This window comes from Cygnus olor, chromosome 2, assembly GCF_009769625.2.
Source record: "Cygnus olor isolate bCygOlo1 chromosome 2, bCygOlo1.pri.v2, whole genome shotgun sequence".
NCBI lineage: Eukaryota > Metazoa > Chordata > Aves > Anseriformes > Anatidae > Cygnus > Cygnus olor.
Window position 1 is genome coordinate 157,120,311 of NC_049170.1, and position 23,811 is coordinate 157,144,121.

Consider the following 23,811-nt stretch of genomic DNA (forward strand, 5'->3'; position numbering starts at 1 on the left):
GGATCTGGATAATAAACAAAAGAAAATAGGCAGGGATGAGTCGTTCAAAGGTTAAAATCCTCTCTGCAAGCCAGCCAGGTGATGCAGTCCGGCTACCTTCCCTTCCTTCCCATTCAGCGTGCACTTGTGCATTTACCAGAGCATCTTGTTTAATGAAGAGGATTGCTTTTGATAGATACAGGTTTCTGATTATGTAATTGCCCTTGTAAGGAAGTGCAGAGGAGAATTTTAGCAGAATTGCTGGCTCTTATGCAAGACTGTTGCCAGTGTTTACTCTGCAGAGATGTGATTCTCCTCTGTCATTTGAGCAGAAAATGATGCGTTAATCTTTTAAGACATTTATGAAACATTGGATTATGCCAGGATCAGTGCACTATCATCTGTAGGAAACCTGCTGGCCGATTGGATGGCACACAACTTTTTGAGGCAGGTTTTATATTTAAACTTCACATTTCCGCGCCGGAAGAACAGCAAATATCAAGCTTTTAAGAGCCTTGGATAAATCACGAGGTCCGAGTCTTCAGCAATTACTAACAGTGGAAAGTTGGGCTTGTGCATCTGTCAAGAATAGAAGCTGTATTGCTGAGCACCGGTCTCCTGGATACATTTTCATCATATTTCTCAGCTAACAGGATTTGAACCCAGCTAAATTGCACAGTAATACCAAGAGGCCATCCTGAGTCTTAACTGTTCCCCAGAGGGCTCCGAGATGATTTAATGACACAGGTTTAGTGTTCTAAGTAGTGACTGGAGCAGTGACTTCAGAGCTAAATTGGGAACACAATAACATATGGGGCATTGAACCAACTTCAGCTAAGTAAGTTTGATCTCCTGCTCTGCAGGAGCCAGAACTATTGTCCAAATTTGAGAAGAAGTTCCTAGCTGTCTCTGTTCTCAGGAATAAGTCCTTGTTTTTAATATGGGGTGGTGGAGAATCACACCAGGAACCTATAGATCCTGGGCAGACCCTGCAGTGTCTCCGCAGTGGGCTGGTACAGCTGTGAGGCTCTCTGGGATGTCTGCTGCACACAGAGCCTGTCTGGTACAACATGAATATTCAAGCTCAAGCTGATGGCATGATTTTGCACAGGATTGAGAGTTATTGCTTCAGGCAAAGTGCTGAATTGGTCTTGACCTGGACCCACATTACGCAGCTTTGGAAGCCCATGATGTCCTGCAAAGAGTAGGATTCAAAGATTGAGGGTGTTGCAATTAGTGCCATAAAAATGCTTCCCTTTTTAAAGCACACGTTTGGCTGTATTTGCAGTCCAGTGCTCACACAGGCACCAGATATATGCAATGTTGGACAAAAATAGTAATATTTTTGCCACTCTCCTTGCTGAAGTAGGATGCTGGCCCAATCGACCAAATGTTGACTTTTTTTTAGGAAGTCTAGCACTGTGATTCACACCATTTTCCAAGCCCAATAGAATAACAACAGCAACAATAATAATAAAAATAAAAAAAGCTTCTTTCAAACTGCAGTTAAAAGGAGGTACATGGTGTCCCTTGGAAATCTGGCCACAGTCCCTGCACTGGGAACTGCTCTGTAAGGCAAATGCTCCCTTTGTGCTTGGAGGAGCACAAGAAGAACCAAACAAGCACGTGTGTGCACACCTGGACCATCATGAGACTGACAGCACTTTGTAGCTGTGTCACACCCACCTCAGCAGGTGTCAACAGCCCTAAGTACACAATATTTTGTGTGTATTTCTTGCTTTTCATCAAATGGCTGCAAATCATCAAGCATCAGCCAGAGGCTCACCTCCCCACTGCCTCTCCGATAACCCAGCAATGGATCCACTTGCAAATTCCTCCTTTTACAGGTGGAGAAACTGAGGCAGAGCTTTGGCAGAGCTGGGGCCAGCGAATGTTGTGGCCTGGGATGTTTCAGGGGCAGGTTAAGCTGAGAGCACTCAGGACAGGTTCAGGCACACTTGCTCTTGCCTTGGGGCGGAGGGAAGGAGGAGGTCACCTCTTGGTGTCCTTCCCAGAGGCTTGAGGATCCACCCAGTTACTTCGGAAACAAGGCCCTCCCAGCGGTGACACACAGATTTCTCTCACTCTTCCTGTTTATGTCTTACTGATGCCCTCATTCCCACACCCTTTAGGGTGCTTGGGACTTTGGGGCCGTGAGCGCAGCATTCGGTGAGCGGCACGCGCAGAGCTCCCCGAGCTGCGTCACCACGGGACGTGCTGCAGAGTGCTCCTCAGTGCAAAACACCGGTGAATTAATGCTGTGGCAGCTCTCCACCACATCAGAAGGCTACCGCTGTTGTTATATTACGCCAGCCGCTATCTGTCCTGCAAAGCTCTCCTAAGAGCACAAGACCATTCAGAGATGCGAATGCCCCCAGCGCATGGCACTGGGGATGAGGAGTGCAGAGATGCTCCTGACCCCGCAAAGAGACCTGGATGCCCTCTGGCACCCTTTTGGGGGCTCAGAGTGCTCACGGCATCATGGTGTGGGGAATATGTTTGTTAGCAGGTCACCAGGTAACGACCAGGCTCCCAGGGTGTGACGGGGAGCCTCGCCGTGGGTTAATTTCTCCTTGGGTGGGGAGGGTGAGGAACTGGGTGTTGGTCACGTAGGCGCAGAGTGGTGTCACCTTGGAGCTAGGTGGCTGGATGCGGACCACTCCGAATAACCCAGCCCTCCTGGAAGGCTCTGCTGTGGTTGGGGGTGAGCCCCCTGCTCAGCTTGGTGTGGGGCTGCAGAGGCAGTGATGGGTGGGCTGGGGCTCCTGGGGGTGTCACCTCGCCTTGGCAGCATGGTGCCCGTCCCACCTTGCTGTAAATGATTAAACAGGGAGCTGAATAACATGGAGTCCTTCCGTGGCCCGGGGCCAGGAGGAGGAAATCGTGGGCTCCATCTAGCAAGCATCGGCGATACAAACAGGCGGGAGCTTTGTGTTGTGTGCCTCGCACCCAGCTCATGGCGCTGTGGAAAGATGGGGCTGTCTGCCCTGCTGTCTGTCCTGCTGTGAAGGGAGGGCCTGGATGAAATACTGATCGTGTGTTTTCTTGTCCAAAGGCCTGTTCAGAAGCGGGAAGGTCAGCAACCTGCTGGAGAGGGACCAAAGATAATGCTCTGGCTCTGCTGCGTGGTTGGATCGAGGTGGTGCTGTGCCCTGGCCACCCTGCCTCAGCGCCAGGTCTGCCCAGGCCAACCTGGGGTTGGTAGGCAGGACAGGGCCCTCCAGCACCCCTGGCATGGAGAAAATATGAACAAAGGACACACATATGCCATTATCCTGGAAGCAAAAAACCCCTGCCCCTTAGAGCACCCTTCCTGCCATGAGGTTGTGCTGGTGGGCACAACATTCATAGGGGGACGTCTGGGGTTTGTTGTAGGATTCTGCAGTCCCAGGATAATTCAGGTTAGAGGAGACGTTGGGAGGAGGAGGACACCACTGTCCAGGCAGGCAGCAACAGGGTACCATTTAACAAGATGCTGTTTTTTTTTTTTTTTTTTTTTTTGTGGTGAAACTGGCTTAAGAAATTCCCCTCCTTGTTCCTCTGCTTTTGAGCCTCCATCACATTTTGTTTTTCTTCTCGCTTATGACAGTACAACTGTTTCTTGGCTCTGCTGGATTGCTGAACCGATATGAATATCTTTTCCTCTGTGACTTCTTAAATTCTGGAGAGAGAGGCCCAGGCACAGCAAGTTATTTTCATTTTGCAGCCGAGAGAGGACAGAACCATGTGAGCTATGCAGAACACACATATATATATATAGTGTTTGGCTCACCCATTTGGAGATCTTACATCCAGAGATGAATAAAAACTAGATTCAGGTGGGAGCCCAGCACTGTAACTTAAATCAGGAGCTGAGCATCATGGCTTTACCCACTGTAACTTAAATCAGGAGCTGAGCATCATGGCTTTACCACCAAACTGAACTCTTCTGTTTTTATCGATATAATTGATGTCTATCGTGCTTATGTTTAGGCAGGTGGGTTAGCTGTACACTCAGTCAGTTAAATCGCTTATTAGTCTCCACTGGCAGCTCCGATCTGGTCCCTGGTGGCTGTAAAGTGAGCTCAGGCACCTACACCCATGGAGACACCTACAATTAAGCACCATAACCTGCAGCTGCCTCCTTTCCCCGATGGCATTCCAAACGCCTCCTTTGATGTCACACAGGGAAGGTTGTGGTGGAGATGGGGAACGCCTCTGGATCGCCTGACTCCTCAGCTGGCACGTTAGCACCTGTTTGCTCATGCCCGTGTGCTGATGACACCATCTCGCGTCCCCACCTCCTTCATCTCCATTTCAGCATCTCCCCACGCTGCCTCTTGGCTTTGGCTTTGGGGCTGGCGCCATCGCGGCCAGCTCTTCTCATGGCAAGGACTCCGAGGTGCTTCAGGGCTACAGGCACAAAATAACAGTAATAACAAAATTACTCTTCTAATTGCCACAAGAATCACAACAATTACTCTCATACCATTATTGATATTAATAACAATGATGGTAATAGTAGGTGTTAATACATACCAGTAATTACTGTTGATCCTCCAACGTGCTAATTACCTTTTCTGCTATTAGTCCTCCTGGAATCGGAGGGCAGTGATTCGGTGTTGTGAGTCACGTTACTTTCACAAAGCCACGAGGAGAAGGCTCAGCCTGACTCAGACCACAGGAGGTAAGAGTGACCTGCTGCACATCTCTCTGTGAAGGTGCTCAAGGCTTTTCCTGAAGCGAGAAAAAAGTCACAGAATGGGAAAATTCTAGAAGTGGAAGCGATGAACAAATGTGTAATTTCAAGTTTGGGAATTATGGCAAGAATATAAGGAATATTTGCAGATATATGCAGATTTTCCTCTTGGGGGGTCAATATGCCCTTGGGGGGTCAATATGTCTCCACTGCAAAGTATGGGTTTCCTGGAGCTGGGGGGTTTCAGCCACTTTCTCATGACAGAGAAAAGCTGAGATTTAGTATTTCTCATAGATTTTTTTTTTTGACTCTGTATTTTGAGAAGGCTGTTTGCAACTTGTGAAATACTGGTGTTTTAACACAAAGTTAGGCCATTAAAACTGAGCCTCAAATAAAAAAAAAAAAAAAAAAAAGAAATCCCCCTTCCATCTTCCTCTACGTCACCTGCCACATTAATTTTCCTCTATGGAAAAAAGAGCCAAAACATTTGGAGTATTGCTCTAATGTGGAACAAATCCAAATTCTGCAAACTAAAATCTTGGAGAAACAGCAGCTCCTGTCCACGTGGTTTGCTGGGATTGCAGACACAGTCTGGTGTGGGACTCTGTTACTGTGCTATGCGATATGGGTGATGCTCCTTGGTTCCAGAAGCAGAAGCAGAGGTGGAGAACTAGCAGGGATGGGATAACAGGGCAACTTTACCTATAGGGGAGGACAAGGGCTCTCTAGGTCTACATTAGAAGGGCAAAGGGTCCTGCAGGTGGCAGAGCAGTCACTGCTGTGCCTGTCCCTGCTGACCCTGCTTGATGTTCTGATGGAAATGTTGAGATTGGCAAGAATGGAGAATGGATGAAGATCGATGTGGAAGCACCAGAAGGGACCCACAGCAGAAGGGCTGCACAAATGGCAGGTGTAAATGGCCCTTAGATGAGCAAATTGACAAAATCTCAGCACATCTTTGTGCATTGTCACAAGACACTCGGACTTGGAGACGAATGGCAGTGAGTAAATCCTGGTGACTCACAGAAGTGGGACAGTATGGAGAGACCCAGCACTGGCAGCTCCTCCAGAGGGCAAAAGAGTACATCCGAACCCAGCACATTGTCACTAAACGGGGAGAAACCCAAGAAATTTCATGAGGGCTTGACAGTCATTGTCCCTTGTGCCTGGAAAGGAGAAAAGCTGAAGGGCGATGGAGTGCCCATAGCTTGAGATGTGACATTCAATAAGATCCCAAGAGACTTTTGGGGCAGGAAGAAGCCTCATTCATTCACATGTCTGCAGCCAGTGAAAAGCTTTCATTGGATGTAAAATTGGATGTGGAATTGCCTTTGCCTCTGAGTCATTGCTGAAATCTCTCCCATTGCTATTTGTCAGATGCAATCACTCCAGAAATAGCAAGCAGTGGCAGAAGCAGCAGCTGTGGCCCAGGGAATACGTTGTAGACTTCAAGAAAATGGTGTCTGTAATGTGCCCAAGTGATGCAGAATTAATCAGGTTTGAAAAAAGAACACGGCTTTCGCACCCTCGGGGACTGTTGCTAAAAAAATCCTGCCTATGCGGATCTTCCCGTCGTGCTCCTTGACACAACTTCTAAGAGAAATATATGAGTTTATCTCCCACATTGCCCGGAGACCTTTCACATGGAAATAGTGAGATTAAGGAGATTAAGATTTAGCTTCAACTTGGATAAAGAACAACAAAGAAGAATGATTAACACATGAAATGATTCTAAGTCATTAGATCTGAAGTCCAGTCTCCGTACATTGCCCCTAGTGACAGCTTTTCTGTTGTGTTCATTGCTGTCACATCTGATCCCATAAGAGAACAGGAGTAAACCAAATGGTTCCCTGCAGTGGGGTGGGTTGGCTCCAAAACAACTATGGGCTGGGCTATGGAGGAGGTACAAGTCATGGGAAGGAAAAAGAAGGCTGGTGAGATTTATTGGATGGGTGTAGGGAAGGCCCCGCTTGAGGAGGACAGGGCCACAGAGGTGCAGAGCAGAAGCTAAGGGTTGGGGTCTTGGTTTGAGGAGAGAAGAAGGAGGGAGTAGAAGGTGGGTTTAGTGGGGGACCTGGCTTGGGGTGGAGGACAAAGCTGTGGGAGGAGGTTGGTGTGAAGTCAGCTGCCTCATGGTATTGGTGGGCCACCCATAGGGGGTGAGAAATGGCCACAGATCCATGTACGCTGTTATGGGTTTGGTCCAGACAGCAGATGGGGCTTGGAGTTAAGGAAGAGAAGGCTGTCGGGATGCAGGTGAGGGGATGTGTGCTGGGAGAGACGGTGGTGCAGGGCCCAAAATCACTGCCTGAAACTTTGGGCAGCACTTGTGGGGCTGGCTGGGAGGGAAGGAGGGAGATTTCTCCATGGCAATCTTCATGGGCTCGGTGGTGGCCAGGTGTTGGGACATCCCAGCCTGAAGACTCCAAAGCAAGGCTTTCAGAAGCAGGAGCTGGAAATCAAGGCTGAAGTGCTCTGCTGGATTTTCAGAAGTCCTTATGTTCCCCAGGGCCATGCGTCTCACTCGTAAACCAACCCAGGCCTCCAGCAGTCTGGGGAGCTTTCCGGTCTCTCACTTGGAGCACCTCACACCAGCTGGGCCTTGTTAGAGCTGAAGTAGCAAACACCAGGCAGTTCCCTGGAAAGATGTTCCTGGTCTCCTCAGTGTCCACCAAACCCCCTGAGGGAGACCCCTGGCTGTGTTGGGCCTGCATTGGGCCTACTGACGTGTGAGTGAGCGACGTGAACCACCTCATGGCACGCCTGTGTGAAAGCAGAAGTGTCCAGCCCCACACAGATTCTGCAACCAGAAGCTGGTTTCCCCTTTCCTCTGGGCTGTTTTTTACCCAGCAGCAGTAGCTGAGTCAGACCTCTCTAGGTCCCTTTGAAAGCTGTGACCACCAAGATCCTTCTGTTGGTGGTGTGGAGGCACCTTTTGAAGCAGGAGCTTCTGCTTCATCCTTCCTTCAGAGCCTGGATCAGGAGGCCAAGCCACCAAACAAGCACGTCCTGGGGAATGGAAGCTCTGGTTTGGCCTGCAGCGTTGTGACTCTGGCTGCCTCAAAGGAAGGGGAGATCCACTGCTAATAAAAGGAAGCTGTCAGGCAGGGGAATTAGAGCTCTTGGAAAGACAGGAGCAGGCTGGCAATGAGTAGAGGAAGCAAATACAACACCGGACTCTTTTAGCCTCATGTTTGATGTCTCTAGACCCAATGTACAGGGTCTTGCCAGTCTTCCTCGGTCCTGGGTGCAGGTGTTATGGGCTGAAATCCAGTGGCTCTGCAGCCCCTATGTTCAACAAACTGGGGCTACCTGTGGCTGATGGGGTAAGGAGCCAGGGGTTTGCTCACTGGGACCCCCCAGATCAACTTTTGGTCTGGACAGACGAGACAGGACATCAAAAGTACATCAAAAAGTACATAAACACTCAGTTTTTGGAGGGTAGGTCCGACCTTGTCAGGCTGACTTTTCCCCATGAGGACAAGATAAGCAGGGGGACCAGATGTGCAGTCTCCATCCTTTGAGGTTTTGGAGACCGGGTTGAGTAAAGCCCTGAGTAACCTGGTCTGACCCCCCATAGCAGTCCTTGCAGGGAGCACGAGGCTGGGCCTAGGGGGTGCCATGTTGGTGACAATATAGTAGGATGCTCAGTTTTCCCTAACAGATGCTGGCCAGTGACTTTGGTGACACTGGGGACCTGAGGCCAGCTTGCTCAGTGTAAAGCCAGGGCCTTGAGCAGGAGGTACCCAGAGGCTAAATAACCACGTCAGCATGATATCCAGGCTCCCAGCCCCCAGAGAGAATTGCCACCCCATGGCTGACTTCATGTGTCTGGCCTGAGCTCACAGGGACAGGCAGAATTAGGCATGCAAAGCTTCTTGAACTTCTTGAAGTCCAAGTGTTTGTTGGGAAATTTACCTTTTAAAGGAGATCCTACTCCCGCCCTACAAAACCCAGCCCTTCCTAGTACATCTGGGCTTGCTTCCCCAGGCAGCTGGCTGCTCACAAGTTCTGGTGTTCAACAGCTCTGACTTGGATGCTGTGTATGAGGTCAGAAAAGGGTATGCAGTACTGGTTCCAGGTCCCTCACGTCCCTGTACGTATTAATGGTGCTCTGGAGACTGCAGAGCAGTGCAAACCAGCTTGAAGCCTGCCTCCTCTTGGCCTGATCAGCAGGTCATTGTTGGTTTCCTTACAGAATAACGCGGTCCCTTTTTGTGCTGCACCATATGTTAGATGAGACACAGATGTTTGCTCTGACAATGAGTCATTACCACACTGTCAAAAAAGCTGGTGTTTTTTGCAGCTGGATCAGGGAATGTCAAAGCCTTTAGCATCCGTGAAAATGCAGGAGTTCATGTGCTGTTCCGGGAGTCTGGGGACAGCCAGACCAATCAGCCCCAGCAAAGGAATCCCTCTCCGTGGCCAGTGGAGTAATAAATTTGCCTGTTCCTGCTCTGCTCTGCCTGTTTATCCTACTTGGGGTCAGGACTTACGATGTGTATCCATGTAAGATATCACTATGGGGCCTTTCTGGCTGCTGAGGCGTCCAGATGTGACTGCAATAGCAGTTCTAGGTTCACCCCTTGTGTGTATGAGTTGTATTTTCATATACACGGTGGAAAAGGGACAGGGATTCCTGCTGGAAAAACAATTAGTGCTAATGGCTTTTATGATATGGTGGCTTATCTACAGGACTTGACCTTCACAAAGGCCCCTGGATACCCTTTTCTGCTCACTCTCAACCTGGCCAGACTCTCACATCCTGTTCCTACCCCTTCTCACTGCAGTTCTGGAGTTTACAACTGTGCATTGGAAACAAATTGCAGACCACCAAGGATAATTTGAGAACTTTTAAGCAGAACAGACCATGCCAGCACACAGGGACGATCTCTGCATTCGCCGCTGGAGCTCAAAGCAATACAAAGGCAGTCAGAGATAGCATGGGAAGAAATGGGAAAAGTGGGAGGGAGAAGCAAAAAAGCTGGAGTGCTTGAGTAGAAGTAATGTTTTTTTTCTTTTTTTTTCTTTTTTTTTTTTTTTTTTTTCTGATAATTTTCATGCATCAGACGAAAGATAAGAACAGGGGATGTTATTAAGAGGAAAGAGGGAGAAAGTCCCTGCCTGGGTTAACTCTAATTTATGTCAATAACAGCAGCTGATAGAAAGCTCCTGGAGTAGAAAGAAACAAACCCACAAAGTCTAAGCAGTGAGGACACAACTTATCCCATAAGAAACCACTCCCTGCCTAAAATACGGGGCAAACCCTGATTTTCGTGGTCCATTGCTCTGGTGCTGTTTAGCAATTGCAGATGTGGTTGCTCTGGGGGAAGAATTGGAGCTCCTGGAACACTTTTTTTTTCCTTTTCTTGCTTAAAAAATTAGAAGAGCCTCTGGGAGTTTCAGGGGTTGCATATATTTAATTTAGAGTAACAACAGAGGGCACAAGCAGTGTTGCTGCTCTCTGCTATGAGCACGCACTGAGAGCTCACATAAAAGTATTAGGAGATTTCTAGTAAGAAGATAAAGCTGAGGATGTTGAAAAAAAAAAGAAAGAAAAGGAGAAATATTGAGTAAATGCTTCGTAAGCATAAAAGACAGAGAAAGGATAGTGATTTTCTGCCCTTGTAAAGAGGGCGTGAAGGTCTCTGGGGTGAGAGCACTTCTGCAGAGTGCAGGGGAAAATGGCACATGCCCCCAAGGGATATTTGTGTTCAGCTATCCTGGAGGAACAGCTACCATAAACCTAAAGAAGGGAAGTTATCCATAACCCAGAAAATACAGGGAAATATTTTCCGTGCCGCTCTGGGAGACCAGGAAGTTATTTTTGGTCTCTGTAGCACAGCGAGTGTCGGCGGGAGCATGTGCAACAACAGAGTTCTCAGCAGCTCCCATTGTACTTGCTGCTATCGACCTTATCGCTGATAGGTGCAGGATGTGAATTATAACGGTAAAGATGTAATCGGAGAGGCCTGGAGACAGCTCGTCTGCTAGGGACGAGCAGTTACCATGACAGAGGCTCTCACGTTGCTCCTTTCCAAGTGGCACGTCGGGTAAAACAAGGACTCTGCGGCTTCTGTTGACTTCGGTGTAATTTAGGGGATAAATGACTTCGCCGTTTCCCTGGCTGTGGGAGGTGAGGACATTTTTATGATTATGAAGGACGGGGAAAGTCATGTTATTGCACTCCTGGTGAAATAACTTCGATATTCCGCACAGCACCGAGGCTGGGAGACTCAATGTTTTTCTTAGCTATTACTTACTAAGTCACAACACATGCAGGGATGCACCAGAGGCAAAGAATCCTGATCCTTTCTCATTTACTGCAGCTTAAACAACTTAGGTGGTGCTATATCCACTTATACCAGAGTCTGGCCCAGCATTTTCATAAAGTGTAGCACCAGATGCTTAAACCCTGCAGGTATTATTTCAGCTGATATGGTCGTGTTGCTTTTGCAAGGGAAAAGCGTCTTCCCTGCACTGACTGTGGGGCCAGGTGAGGACTGAGTGACTCTGATATCTTTTCTTACAAGCAGGCCAAGGGAAAAGAGCTGGCATTAGGCAACGCGTGTTTTATATCTGTTAGAGAACCAGTACATCACTGCAGCCCTTCCTGGCCCAGGGTGCAATGAGAGCTTGGCCAGGCAGCGATGTTGCAGAGGGCTTTTGAAGGGTTTGGAGACACATTTTTTTTCTAGATGCCTCTGCCTGACTCTTACGCTGGTCATAGTAATAACTGCTGTGGTCTGGGAAGGTGCTAGAGAAGGGAGCGAGTCTCTGGAAGTTTTTATGATTGTGTCTTTTTTTTCCATCCTCCCGTTTGGTCTCTGCTGTGAAATCAATGGGGACGGCCACAGGCTGGGCGACCAGACAGCAGCTACGGGAGCGGTCCTGGGCTGTCGGCTTTCTCTCGTCTTTCGAGGCAGCCACGGAAAATAGTCTGAAAATTAGAAGCAGTGATGGACGTAAAAATTGTTTCACGTCTTAATGGTTTGAAAGGAAAAAAAGAGAGAGAAAAAAAAAACACCCTTGCAATGATCTATGAGGGTAGCTGTGTGTGGGAGGATTTATCAGAAGATGGGAGAGCAGCATTACATCTGCAAGTGTCTATGTCCAGGGCAGTGGGGAAGAAATCAGATTAAAGAGGGATGGAACCAGAATACAATAATATTGTTATTGCCATATATATCAATACCAATGACTTGTGTTTTAAAAGCAAGGGACCCGTTGTCATTTTAGCAGGGCAGTCCGTTATTTCTTGACAGCATCCAAGTCACATCACAGCACCTGGATCCAAGAGTGAACACTTTCAGATGGAAAGGAGAAGTGGAGCAGAGAAGGATTTTTCCAAAGTGCTAATGCAGGAGTTGGACTTGATGATCCTTATGGGTCCCTTCCAACCCGGGATATTCTATGAATCTATGATTCTAAAGAACCAGAAACGATGAAGGGAACTGTGAATTTTAAGCCTCACACATGTCAAGAAAACCTAGCCTCTCCTTTTGACCTGAGAAACGCAGTCCAGCTACAGATGTGTGGGCTAGCTAAGCAAGTCCCAGAAATCTCACTGAGTCTTTTGCCAAGACCCCCCAGTGTTTCCCTACCTTCACAAGAGGTTGAGGGGGAATCTCATCACCGTTTTTCAAGGGGAGACAAAAGAGGATTTTGGCTGGCTGGTGGCTGAGCAGGCACCTGCTGCAGCTCAGCTTGTGCTCTCCTCCACGCCAGATTTCAGCCAACCTCCTCCAGACATCATTCACGTGCAGGGACAAATGTGCTCAGCGGGTGTTATCCCCACAGGAGGAGACTGAAGGCTGGAAGCTCTCAGCACAACTTGTTCCCCACGTGCACAGACATCCGCCTTTGGCCTGTGTTCCTCCAGCTCCCAAAGAGGCCTCGGGGCCTTGCAACCTTTCTGAGGTTTTGTAACATGTTGCTGGTGAAGGCAAGGCTGTCCTTCTGCAGGGCTTTGTGGGGTGAAGAATGGAACAACAAGGCAAAGTCCTGGAGATAAAGGGGAGCACCTGGCACGTGTCTGTCTGGCTGCATTAAGGCTCTTTGACTTTCCATGCATGCTTTTTTACAGGTACACATCCCAGCACCCTATTGCTGCCAGTTTTAGGGCACTATAGAAGAGATCTTGGCCACAGTACATCTGCAGCTACATTTTGCAAGAATAAAGAGTTGCTGACACTGCTATTTACGTGCAAAAAGCCTCCCTGAATGTTAACCATTAATTCATTTCTTTGTACGATCTGCCCTCCCCAGTCCATCCCCTGCCAGAAACACCTGCAGACCAGTGTTTGTGCTGCTGGATCGAACTGCTTTATGGCTGATGATAACGGGATGGTTCGTGGCCTGTGGAACATAAAAGACCTCATAATAGTCAGGTAGTGAGTGCAAAAATGCGTGGACGTGTTCTCACTCATGCCCCACTCCTCCAGAGAAGGGATGCTCCTAATGCTCTGTGGTAACTGCTACAATGGCAGCAAGGGCAAAGATGTGATTCCTGGTCTTAGGGGCTGGAAACAGGCACTGAGAGAAGACCTCTTTTTGCTTTAATGAGGGCAGAGAGTCCACAGAGCAAACTCAGAGAGTGATCTTCAGCAGGCTCCATCCTTGGCAGCACAGAGCAAGAATTGTTCTGTGCTTTGGCTGGTCTCAGCTGCCTCCATGGACCTGCAGTTGGGTCAAATTATATCAGGTAGAGCGAGGTTTGCATCTTGCAATACAATGGCTACGCTCCCGACGACCAAAAAAACACCATAAAATGGTTTGTGCTGATCTGCAAAAAACCTCAAGGTCTTTGCAAGCTTCGGTGGTTGAATCAGATCTAGCAGGCCACACGGGCCATCAGGCTCTTCTCGACATCGTGATGCAACGCGGGACAATCCCAAAAGCAAAGTTCATACAAACAAATTGCATCAGCAGCTCCTGCCCTGCACCGAGCTGCAATTCCCAGGGTGATTTTTCCATCTGCCTGCTTCTCCTGGTGGGGAAGGCAATGGGACTGTGGCCAAAGCTGGGTGCACAAATGCATCCACGATGACCTCCATGCCTCCAAATGCTGGGAACGGTGATGGTGATGGGAACATTTTGCATGTATTGCCCCCTGCTATACTGACCACTTGTTACATGAACATAACCTCTGCACAGATAAGGTCTTGTGCTGTGTGTGGAGGTGCTTGCAAACAGCACGTGTTGTTGTAGACCGAACCTGAGCTTTGCAGCAAAGTAGCAGGTTCTTATTTTTATTTCTACTGCCTCAACAGCCTATAAATACCATACCGATATATTTTGACCACTTGTGCTTCAAAAGGCCATCAGGAACACTCCTCAGCAATTTTCTGTGGAAATAGGAAGAAGGAAGGGAAGCAGCTCGTAAATGCTCATGTGTGCCTGTTGCCTGGATAAACTTTATGTGCAGTGCGAGCTAAAACTCAAATGCAAATTTATGGTGCTTGATCCGGTGCCAAGGAAAAGCTTGAGCTCAATTGCTTCAAGGTGCGTCTGTGTAGACATAGGCAATTTGAGGTTAACTGAGATGAAGCCGCTGCTAATTTCGCTGATTGGTTACAACCTTGGGCGGACTTGAACCTTCTCCCAGAACTAGGATGGGGGGACTCTCCAAGCAAACCACCACAACTGAAAGCACCTTGGAGAAGTTGGTGTCTTAAGATGAGCGCACAACGGCTTCCTTCAAACCGAGCACCTGCTTGGTTTAATGAGGACTGGGCTTTTATGATGATACAATCAGCTTGCAAGTTCCTGAGAACGTGAGGTTTCCAGCCCATGGGGAACTGGATCTATACACACAAGCAAGGGCACAATTTACACTTAAAAAAAATACAGTAGCTCCTTCTGCCTTACTGTGAGCTTCCCTTCAAGTGCTTGATAGTCCACCTGAAGACATCCACCATGCTTTCTGTTTTGGCAGTTACCTACGTGCACACCGTTATGCATTGCTGGCTCCTGCACTGTCAGCAGGAAAGATTATTTGGGATGCACTTGTACCTTGTCCTCTTCCTGTCCATGGCTGGGGTCATCCTCCGCTGACGAGATTGACTTGGGTGTTGGCTCCTCGGGGAGCAAAGGGGCTGACATTTGTACCCCGTTTCTCTCCGTACAGAGGCTGGAATGAAGGCTGAGCACCTACTCGACCACTGTTCGAGCTGTTAGCACTCTCCACCTCTTTTCAGTCGCCATGGTCTGAGACTTGCCATTAAACCCCACAGCCTCTGAGGACACCCTATCTAACCAACAGCCCTGCCCCATTCATTCCGTTCTTGCCGGCTTGTGCCGGCTCCTTTCCCTGGATGGGTGTAGCTGTATGTGCTCTGCTCCACGTGTCTCTCTGCCCTCCCGTACGATGTCTTTGGTATCAGCTCAGATCTAAAGGGTTAGGCTCAGCTCACCAGATGGGTGTGATTGGGAAGAGGATTAGGCTGATCCCATGTCAGCAAATGCAGGGGAGGGTAGATACAGGCAACGCTTATGTTGAAATCATCTCCAGCTAGGATGTAGATAGCACCCTACAAATACGAGCCACGTTAACCCTTCCCACTGGGGTTTTCAGAACTTCCACTTCTAAAACCATACTAAACTAAAGCACAGAGAAAACTGTGGTTTGGAACAAAGAACTAACACAGATCCATTGCTGGGGAGCTCATTCCTGCAGAGCCAACTTTCCAAGCTAAACAGGACTACCCAAAGGGGCGAACTTAAAGTGTGCGTATTAAACCAGGTCAAAGTGGATGAAGCTACATAGAAACCTGTTTGTTTTAATTCTGACTCTCAGTATCAACATGCAGGTTTAATGTGGTTTAAGCAAGAATGCTTAGAAAACAGTAAGATCTAGAAGAGCAGGGTGATGTTTTAGGGTGGAGGATATAAAGAGCCCCAGGACTGCCGTGCCAAAGCAGTATCATTTCTCCGTATGGTTATTCAGCTAGATGTAGTCACTCACTGAACTTCCTCCTTGGAGTATAAACTTCTTCTGTAAGGCTGGGGGCTTCTCTTTCTACAGAATAGAAGCGATCTCCAGGATACAAAAATTACTTAAAAGGGAAAAGGGTCAATTTCTGGAGTTGCCTGGCTGCTGCATGCAACTGTCTCTGACTGCGATGCATCACCACATTTTTCTCCATTGACTTGTCACTCAGAAACAGATCAAATCACCAGCCAGGCGAGCTCCCCCACCTCTGTAGGTTGGGTTGTAAAAAAGGCTGCTTATGTCAGAGCCTTGCAGTGTTTTGGGCTTGGGTGAATTGCTGTGTCACCATTTCGCCGTGGCTCTGTGTTTTGAAATAGGCTCTGCAGCTGCCTCTGCTTCTCTTGTTTTATTTGGAGCGAAGCAATGGAGAGTCATCGTGGGCCATTTTGAATGTTCTTCCTTTGTGGCAGCTTGCCCGAGGATGAGATGAATCACAGGCAAGTTACGTGCCCTGTCTGAAGGAGTGTGAATTATAGGGAAGGCTCCGGGATTACTGGTGATTGTCTCCCTGAGCAGCCCACCAAATTGTGCATTTCACAGGGCTGGAGGCTGGGATGGCCTCCTGGTCCTTTGGGTCCTACTTAAAGAGGGATGAGCTCTTCTGTTCTGCTCCGCCAGCTGGTAGCAAAACCTGTTAGGTTTGCCTGACCTGTCAAATTGTTAGGGTTCAAATGGATTAGGAAAGGAACGTCATAAAATGTTCCCAGCATATGGATGCCTCATGGCCTTGCAGCAGGCTATGTGTCATGGGGAGAGGCATGTACAATCAGAGGGAGAAAGGAGATAATAGAAATATTTGCTCCCTTGCTGCATTCTAAGACATGAAAATCTCTATGCCTAAGGGAAACCAAGGAGGAATTAAGCATCGGGGGTTACCAGCTGGTTCCCAGAGTGTTGCACACAGTCTCAGGGAGCTTGGACTGTCCCTTGGATGACCAGGGAAATGGGGGATCTATTTTGTGAGAAGAGCATATGGACCACTTGGTCAACCAGGGCTGAAAGATGCTCTTTGTAAGCACATCAGGATATGAGAGGTATTTATGCTAAAAGATAGCATTGGTGGAGGATCAAATGGGGATATACTGGACGTGAACATCTTTGGCTTGAGAGGGACGATAATATTAGTAAGCCTCAGTAGTACATTAGAAAAGGTTTCCAAAAACAGGCACGAAACCTGTTTCAGTGTGCAGACAGGTGACGCAGAGGAAGGGTCTGCACAGGAGAGGTGCCTCCCACAGGCAGAGGTGAAGCATCTGGATGAGGGTGTGGGATTTGTTGATATCCACACGAGGGCATTGGAAGGGGAATGCTCTTTACTGTTCTCAGCTACATGCTACATGCTGTTTTCACCGTGTTGAATTGTTCCCATGTTTCAGGGTTTCTGCTAGGAGGGAGGAAACCTTTCCTCCTTAATGCAGAACCTGGCTTTGGGTTTGATTTATTTTGGGGGCTCTTTTCTCTCCCTTCCCTGTGACCACTCGGGACAAGCCCAAGTAAAAATAGCTGGTTGTGGGGGAGGGCAAGCACTCCACTTTTGCTTTTAGAAGGAGAGAGAAATGTTCTGAATGGTCCACACCCCCAAAATTTATCCCAGAGTAAGACCTAACGTCAGAGAGGAACTGGGCTGGGTCCTTCCTTCTCTGTAATGCAGAGGGTGACATCATTTGACAGGGACCCATGACCTTGGCAAGACACTTGCTGTCTCCTGCCTTTTTGCAATAGCATATGGTCCTTGGAGGCTTTTAGTCCTTTGTATTTCAAGCGTCTCCTTGATGAGAACTGCTTGGGACACTGTACTGTGTTTTGTGCTGCACATGGAGGGTGGTAGTGGAGCAAAACTTTGAATAGGGCTTCTTTGGGCTCTTTCAGACATACATAGTGCCTGGGGAAAATGCACAAAGCGACTTAGATAGTCTGGTCTGGAGATGCACTCCAAAGCAAGTGGTTCACAGGATTGATTTGTGGTGACTTATTTCCATCAGAACCTTTCCTTTTCCTTCTGTAGTGACTTGGCAACCCAAAGGAAATTCCCAGTGAAGGAGTACTTTGTGTCTGAGAATGGAAGGGATAAGTCACAGCTTTATTTTCCCCTGATTTACTAGCAATCCCAGAAGATGACAAATAAAACAGCTTCAGACAGGAAACTGCTAGAGCGTAATGCAGGGTGTGCAGGTTTTCCCTGGAGCTGAGGGGTTCCCACACATGCTGTCTGTGATACCCAGAGCATTTCCAAGTCCTGGGTCCTGTTGTGCACCCAGGCCATATACTAACTGCACTTCATTTGGAGGCCTGGGCTTAGACCACTTGTCCCTGGGGTGGATGAGAGCCTCAGAGCCTTAAAACAGCTCTAGCCAGGTATGTCTAAGACGCTGAATGCAGCCTGGCAGGCAAGGCAGGACACAGTGATTCCCCATGTACCTGCAAGACAAATGGAGTCATTTAGACTGAATCAGGGCCAGAGGGAGTTAAAGAGGAAGGACTTCTAGTGGGAAGAGTTATCCCAGGACTATGCCAGGGTCACCTATGCAACAGTATCCCATGGCAAGAACAGGGGAACTTTTCTTGTAAAGATGCCAGCATCCCCCAAAGACAAGCAGGGTCTGTCACAGGGCTGCATCCCTTCCACGTGCTTAGCTAGAGGGGCTGCCCCTGCACGGCATCACCCGGAGACAATTCCCGCCTTGACCTTGACATAAGCCTGGCTGCCACTGCTTTTGGGAGCTTTTGGGGCGGTTTGATACCCAAAATGGCTGAGAGCATGGGGCCAAACCTTGGCTGTGTTATGTGCCGAAGTGGGTGAAGAGGAGCGGTGTGTCCCCGTCCCTCACCTCTCAAATGGAGGGGAGCAGGGGGTGCTCAGAGCAACCTTTGGGCTCCCCCATTCCTGAGTCCACTCCCTTGCTGAGGGAAGGGGAGAACAAAGTGGCTGTCCCCTTGCCCATGGCTGTCAAGACCTTGCCAAGGCTCCATGCCTGACCGTGGGCAGTGGGAGAGGATAGGGGCTGAGCCTTGCTACCGAAGAGAAGGGGTCAGAGCCCTGCCACCGAGGGGCTGAGCTGGGGGCCTGCCTCTGAGGTGACAGAGTCTGAGCCCTGCCACCATGTGGGGACCATGTTTGAGCCCTGCCACCGAGGGGCCGGCATTCCTGTCACTGAGGATCCCCCCATCGCCGGCGGGATGGCTGCCCTCGGCCTTTCCCGCAGCGCCATCTTGCGGCCATGGCGGGCGGCGGCTCTCCCATCTCCCTCTCTCCCATCTCCTTCTTCCCGTCTCCCTTCTCCCCTCAGCTTCCCCCATGGCGCCGGGGCAGGGAAGCCTGCTGCCTTCCTTTCGTGAGTCCCGGTGGCAAGGTCCAGAAATCAGATTCCCAGCTCTCAGTGCCCGTGGACGTGAGCACGGCCATGCCCGCCTCAGGCTGAGGTGTCTGGGGGCAGATCCTGCTCTCTGAACCAAGGCTCAGCAGCGCCGTTAAAACTGCACCAGAAATATGGTGTGGAGAGTGGGATGGGTTCTGGCTGAGGACATGGGCAAGAGCTGAGGACATTTAGGAGGGAGAACGATTTGGCTCATGGGCGGGGTCCTGGGTCTGTGGTGTCTTGGTGAGGTCTTGTTAATGGGTGCCACCATAGCTGTGGGGGACGCATCCTGGGGAGAAGGAGGCTGCCCAGGTCTGGATATAGGGTCTGGCGTGGGAGTTTAGCATGAAAAGTGTTGTGTGTGGGTTGCGTTGGCAAAGCCAGCTTCTCCGGCAAATGGCAGAGAGACCCCTTTCAGCAAATGCTGAAGAGCCCTGAGGAGAGATGCGCAACCTTCTGCCTCCATCCTCCTTCTACGTAGGGGCTAACATTTATTTTCCTTCACCTGGTGCTGTGTTAAATATGATTTCCCACAAGCTCTGACATTTTTTTTTCTTTCAGCAGCTAAAAGCAGCATGGGGGACCAACTGCAGCAATCTCTTAGAAAATGTCGGAACTCCAGAGGGCATCAAGCATGGGCTGATGTCTCTGAAATGTCAGGGAAGCCCACCAGTGGAATAAGGAGGTGTCCATCAGTCTGTAACCCTGTGTGTTACCAGTCTGTAACCCTGGGGTCTCCAGGGTGGTAAGACAAGGGAGCTCTCAGGCACTTCTTGCACTGTGTGTCCAGAGAAGAGGCCACAAGGACGCTGAAAGACCAGCCCAGCTCAGCTAAATGGCATGGTGCTGCTAAACCAGTGGTGGCAAGGCACAGCCCAAGGCACCTGGGGTAAGGTGGGAGCAGGACCAGTCTGGTGGCTGGATGGGAAAATCTCTGCTTTCAGCAGCCAGAGAGGATCAGTCCCAGAAGGAGGGCACGGAGCTGTGCTGTTGGGTCTCAGCTCCTTTCCTGGCTCCAGGCTGGCTGGGCTGGTTTGAGAAGTGTGTTATAAATCAAGTGATGGTGCCAAGGGTAGTCCTAGCTGGCAGCCTTAATAAATGAATCCTTAGGAATCTGTGTGTGCTGTGCCCTGGGGCTTGGCTGCCCTACTCTAAATTGCAGTGTGTGAAGCAAGCACCCAATCCATTCTGGGGGCACTGGTGACTAACCCCTCACCATCAGAGCTTTGGGGACAGGTGGTCTCAGCATAGGTGTACAAAAAGCTGCGGGTGGTGGACAAGAATTCTTCTTGTCCTTGGCTATGTGTGGTCCTTTGCCAGCAGTGGGCTGGAGCTCAGGGATGGAAGAACCCACCAGTGGTTTCTGTGGGGTCCAGCACATGAAGGTGTGCATGAGATCACCCTCTAAGCTCCTCAGGCTCTTTCAATGAGGGAAACAGCCCAAAGTATGTCAGACAAGAGAACGACTGGCGTTCTGAAGTTGAAGGAGGTTACTGCAGTTACCTAGTCTGGCCTTCAACTGAATGGGGCCAGAGACTTCACCTCCTCCCCATGGCTAGATCTTGGTGTGCCTTTGAGAAGGATAACCAGGCTTGTCTTATTTTGATGGAGACTTCACAAATTCCCTTAGATATCACTTTCGGTGGGTGATTCCTCTCAAATGTAGTATGTTCCCTGTGTCTTTACCTGTTTGGATGCACTTCTGTGGTAATTCTCATCAGAAACTTTTCTCTCTTTCTGATACTCTTGCCAAAATCCTTAATCAGCATGGCTGGTGGAAAGGTATCAATACCAAACAAGTTTGATGGTGAGCACAAAATAGCAGCCTTACGTAGTGATGTGTATTTAAATGCACTGTAGAGATGCAACCCTGTAGCAGGGATTTGACATGAAAGCCACAAAATATAGGACTTTGGCAGAAGACTTGAAGGAGAAATTCACGATCTAATATAGGAGGGGGTCGTTTTTCTCCATCCTCCCAGCAAAATACGATTTCAGCCCTAATTTTCTGGCCAGCTGGATCTTTGGGATCTCTGTGGGGACTTCGGACTGTGTTCAGCAGAGGGCAGTGCTTGGTTTGGTCACTACTTGGCTGGCAGTGTCAGCCCTCTTAAACCACTGCCACAGTCTGGGAGCCTTTCTCTGTGCCTGCGCTGTGAGCCTTTGCTGTTTGTTGAAATCCCTCTGCTGCAGAGTATCCAAAAAAGCTGTAGAAAGCAGTAGTGGAGGCAGATCCTCCCTGCCTTGCAGCAGTGCAATGCAGCAGAGATGGTTGTGGGTCAGCGAAGTCTTTTGGGGAAATTTAGCAAACCTCCCTCTTCCCACCCTGTGGCATTTTACAGAGCTAAAAAGGATTTCCAAGGAAAAAAAATATTTTTCCTTGACCTGGTTTAAATCTACTGATTTACTAATGCTTTTCTAGGAGTTTGGCATTTTGTTATCCCCAAGTGTTTAATTGAAATAAAAAAATCCTTAAACCTGCTGGTTGTGTTTATAAAATTTCCCTAAACAGTGTATGTAACCAGAACTGCTCATGTGAGCGAAGAATACCACGCAGCATCTCATCGTCCGGGCATCCTGTTCCCGTGGGAAGGGAAGAGACACGAGAAAATGGAAAAATTCCTGCAAAACAAGGATACCAGCCACCTGGACTGAGCAAGTGAGTCGTAGGTGGCCTTGGGAAAGTTCCTTAAACATAATAAAATTGGTGCGGGACTGCTCTGAGCTGCTCCAGAAAGCCTGGGAAGGGAATGCTGGGGGACAGCTCCTGTGACAGTCCCTCGGTGGCTGCTGGCATGTCAGATGATAGCTGTAGGATAGATTTAGGATCTCACCTCTGTGTGGGAAGGGCTGGTTTCTGGTTCACTGACTGACACTGGGCACAGTGGTGTGAGTAAGGCTTGAGAAGAAATTGTAGAATGGCTGTAATGCTGCTAATAAGGCAGAAAAAAAGCTTGTCGGGATCTGGGCAGACTGGGAGGAATATGAGTGGAGAGGTTCAATGCTTAGCCGTGGTAAGCCTGCCTGGCCTTGGCCCTTCGTCTCACTGTGTGCTTGCCATGGCCCTGTGCCCTTCCCCACGTTGGCTGAAAGATATGTGTATTTTTCAATGTATTCATTTAAAATGTGGGTCAAAATCCTACTCCAGAGCGAGCCAACCCTGCCGTTTGTGCTGACTGCTCTGGGACTGGGCATGGCCCAGCTGAGCACCTTTTAGGGCACAGAGGGAGTAGGTCTTAATGGCACAAGTGGCAGTGTTACTATGACTTATGGGGACAAGGCAGAAAATCACAGTTCCTTGCTCCCACAGCTCTGCTTGATCCTTGGAGGAGAAACAGACCAGGACTGGTGGAAAAATTAACTGCGTATGTCCCAACTGAAATGGGCTGTGAGAACCTGGAACGATGGAGGGGCCCGAGATGCATGGGAGTCCTGTTCTGATGTAACGCCCAGGGCCAGATCCTGCCCAGTGCTGAGTCCTCTGTTCCTGGCAGGAGAGATGAGCCACTTCCTAGGCTGAAGCCTAAAAGCCTAAAAAGAAGCAATAGAATATTTATGGCTGTGTCCTGACAGCTTTTTCTATTCTCCAGGCTGTTTCCTGTGATTTTATGCTCCACTAGGTGGTCAAAGAGGCTCCTCTGGAGAGCTATTAAAGCGTATTTAATCCATAGAGGTGTTTTGCTGATTGCGGAGGAAAATCACCCTGCCATGAATGGGAAGCAAATTGTGTCCTTGAGGAGGCTGGAGAGAGCATGAAGAGATCTCCTGCCCCTTTGGGCTTGCATTAACCTTGCTTTAATCAGGGCTTCTCAAGGTGCCGGGGTCCTCAGGTGTTCAGCCAGTTGTTCAGCTCTCTCAAACCCCAGGGCAGGGGACCAGGAGTGCTTTTTCTTTTGAAGGCACCAACTGCAGCACGCAGCTGGAGCAGGTGGGAAAGACTTCCAGGAACAGTCCAGGACAGACCACAAACCCTTCACTGAAATCCTCCCTGGCTGCCAGTGGATTCTGGACCTGGGTTTGGGTGATGTCTGATTTACATCACAGAGCAGGAATTTGCTGGTGTATTTAACAACCCACAGGCTCCTGCTGCCTTACACAGATGAGAGGATTTCCCTGCCTGCAGCTGTCTCTGCCAGGCTCCTTGCCCTGTTTCTCCATCACCCCATTATAACTGCACACACACACAGGATACATCACCAGTCATGCTTGCTCTGCACACCTGTGCCTCTGTGCAGCTCTCCTGCCCTGCTTTGTGTGTCTCTCCCTTTTCCTCTCTTTCTCCCTTATTCAGCATTGCTATCAAGTGACCCTACAAGATACTCTTGGCAGAACCAATTGATTTTTCTTGCCCCCAGGAGCTTGCAGGACAAATAGCTGCTCTATTGATCACCAACACCATGTTGCAAGTAGCACACCCGCATCCCCTGTCCTGGCAGCTGCTCCTGCTGGCATTAAACATGGCAGCTGTAGAGATGACATGCAGAGAACAGCCCTCCGCAGTCCTCGTGGGCTTGGAAGAGCTGCACTCGTGGCTGCCAAATGCAGAGAACGTGGGCTTTGCAGAGCAGGACTGGCCAGGTAGTGTAGGGGCTGAAAAGATGCTGTAAATGTCAGGGATACACGTTGGTGCTGGCAGACATGGAGCTCTGGGTGGTGGGTAGGGATACACCATGCTCCTGTGGTCCTTGAGTGCCAGCTGTGTCCCTCGGTGTCTGTATCACCCTCGTATAAAGGAAAGATTAAACAAAAATTAAGTCAATTGGGGGACTAACACCCATCTGTCCCTCATCTCCATCTTTCACTGA

General features: G+C 49.2%; 1 long non-coding RNA gene across 3 annotated transcripts; it reads left to right on the plus strand.

The window, feature by feature from the left end:
- The first annotated feature begins 3,856 nt into the window (after nt 1-3,856).
- On the plus strand, nt 3,857-22,674 carry LOC121065004. Of its 3 annotated transcripts, XR_005816860.1 has the most exons (5): nt 3,857-4,390; nt 4,549-4,645; nt 19,568-19,895; nt 21,519-21,665; nt 22,317-22,674. It is a non-coding gene; the product is annotated as an uncharacterized LOC121065004 (long non-coding RNA). The 3 variants fall into 3 exon arrangements; XR_005816859.1 differs by lacking the exons at nt 21,519-21,665; nt 22,317-22,674 and having other exon boundaries at nt 19,568-21,500; XR_005816858.1 differs by lacking the exons at nt 19,568-19,895; nt 21,519-21,665; nt 22,317-22,674 and adding an exon at nt 6,035-7,827.
- The last annotated feature ends 1,137 nt before the right edge of the window (nt 22,675-23,811 follow it).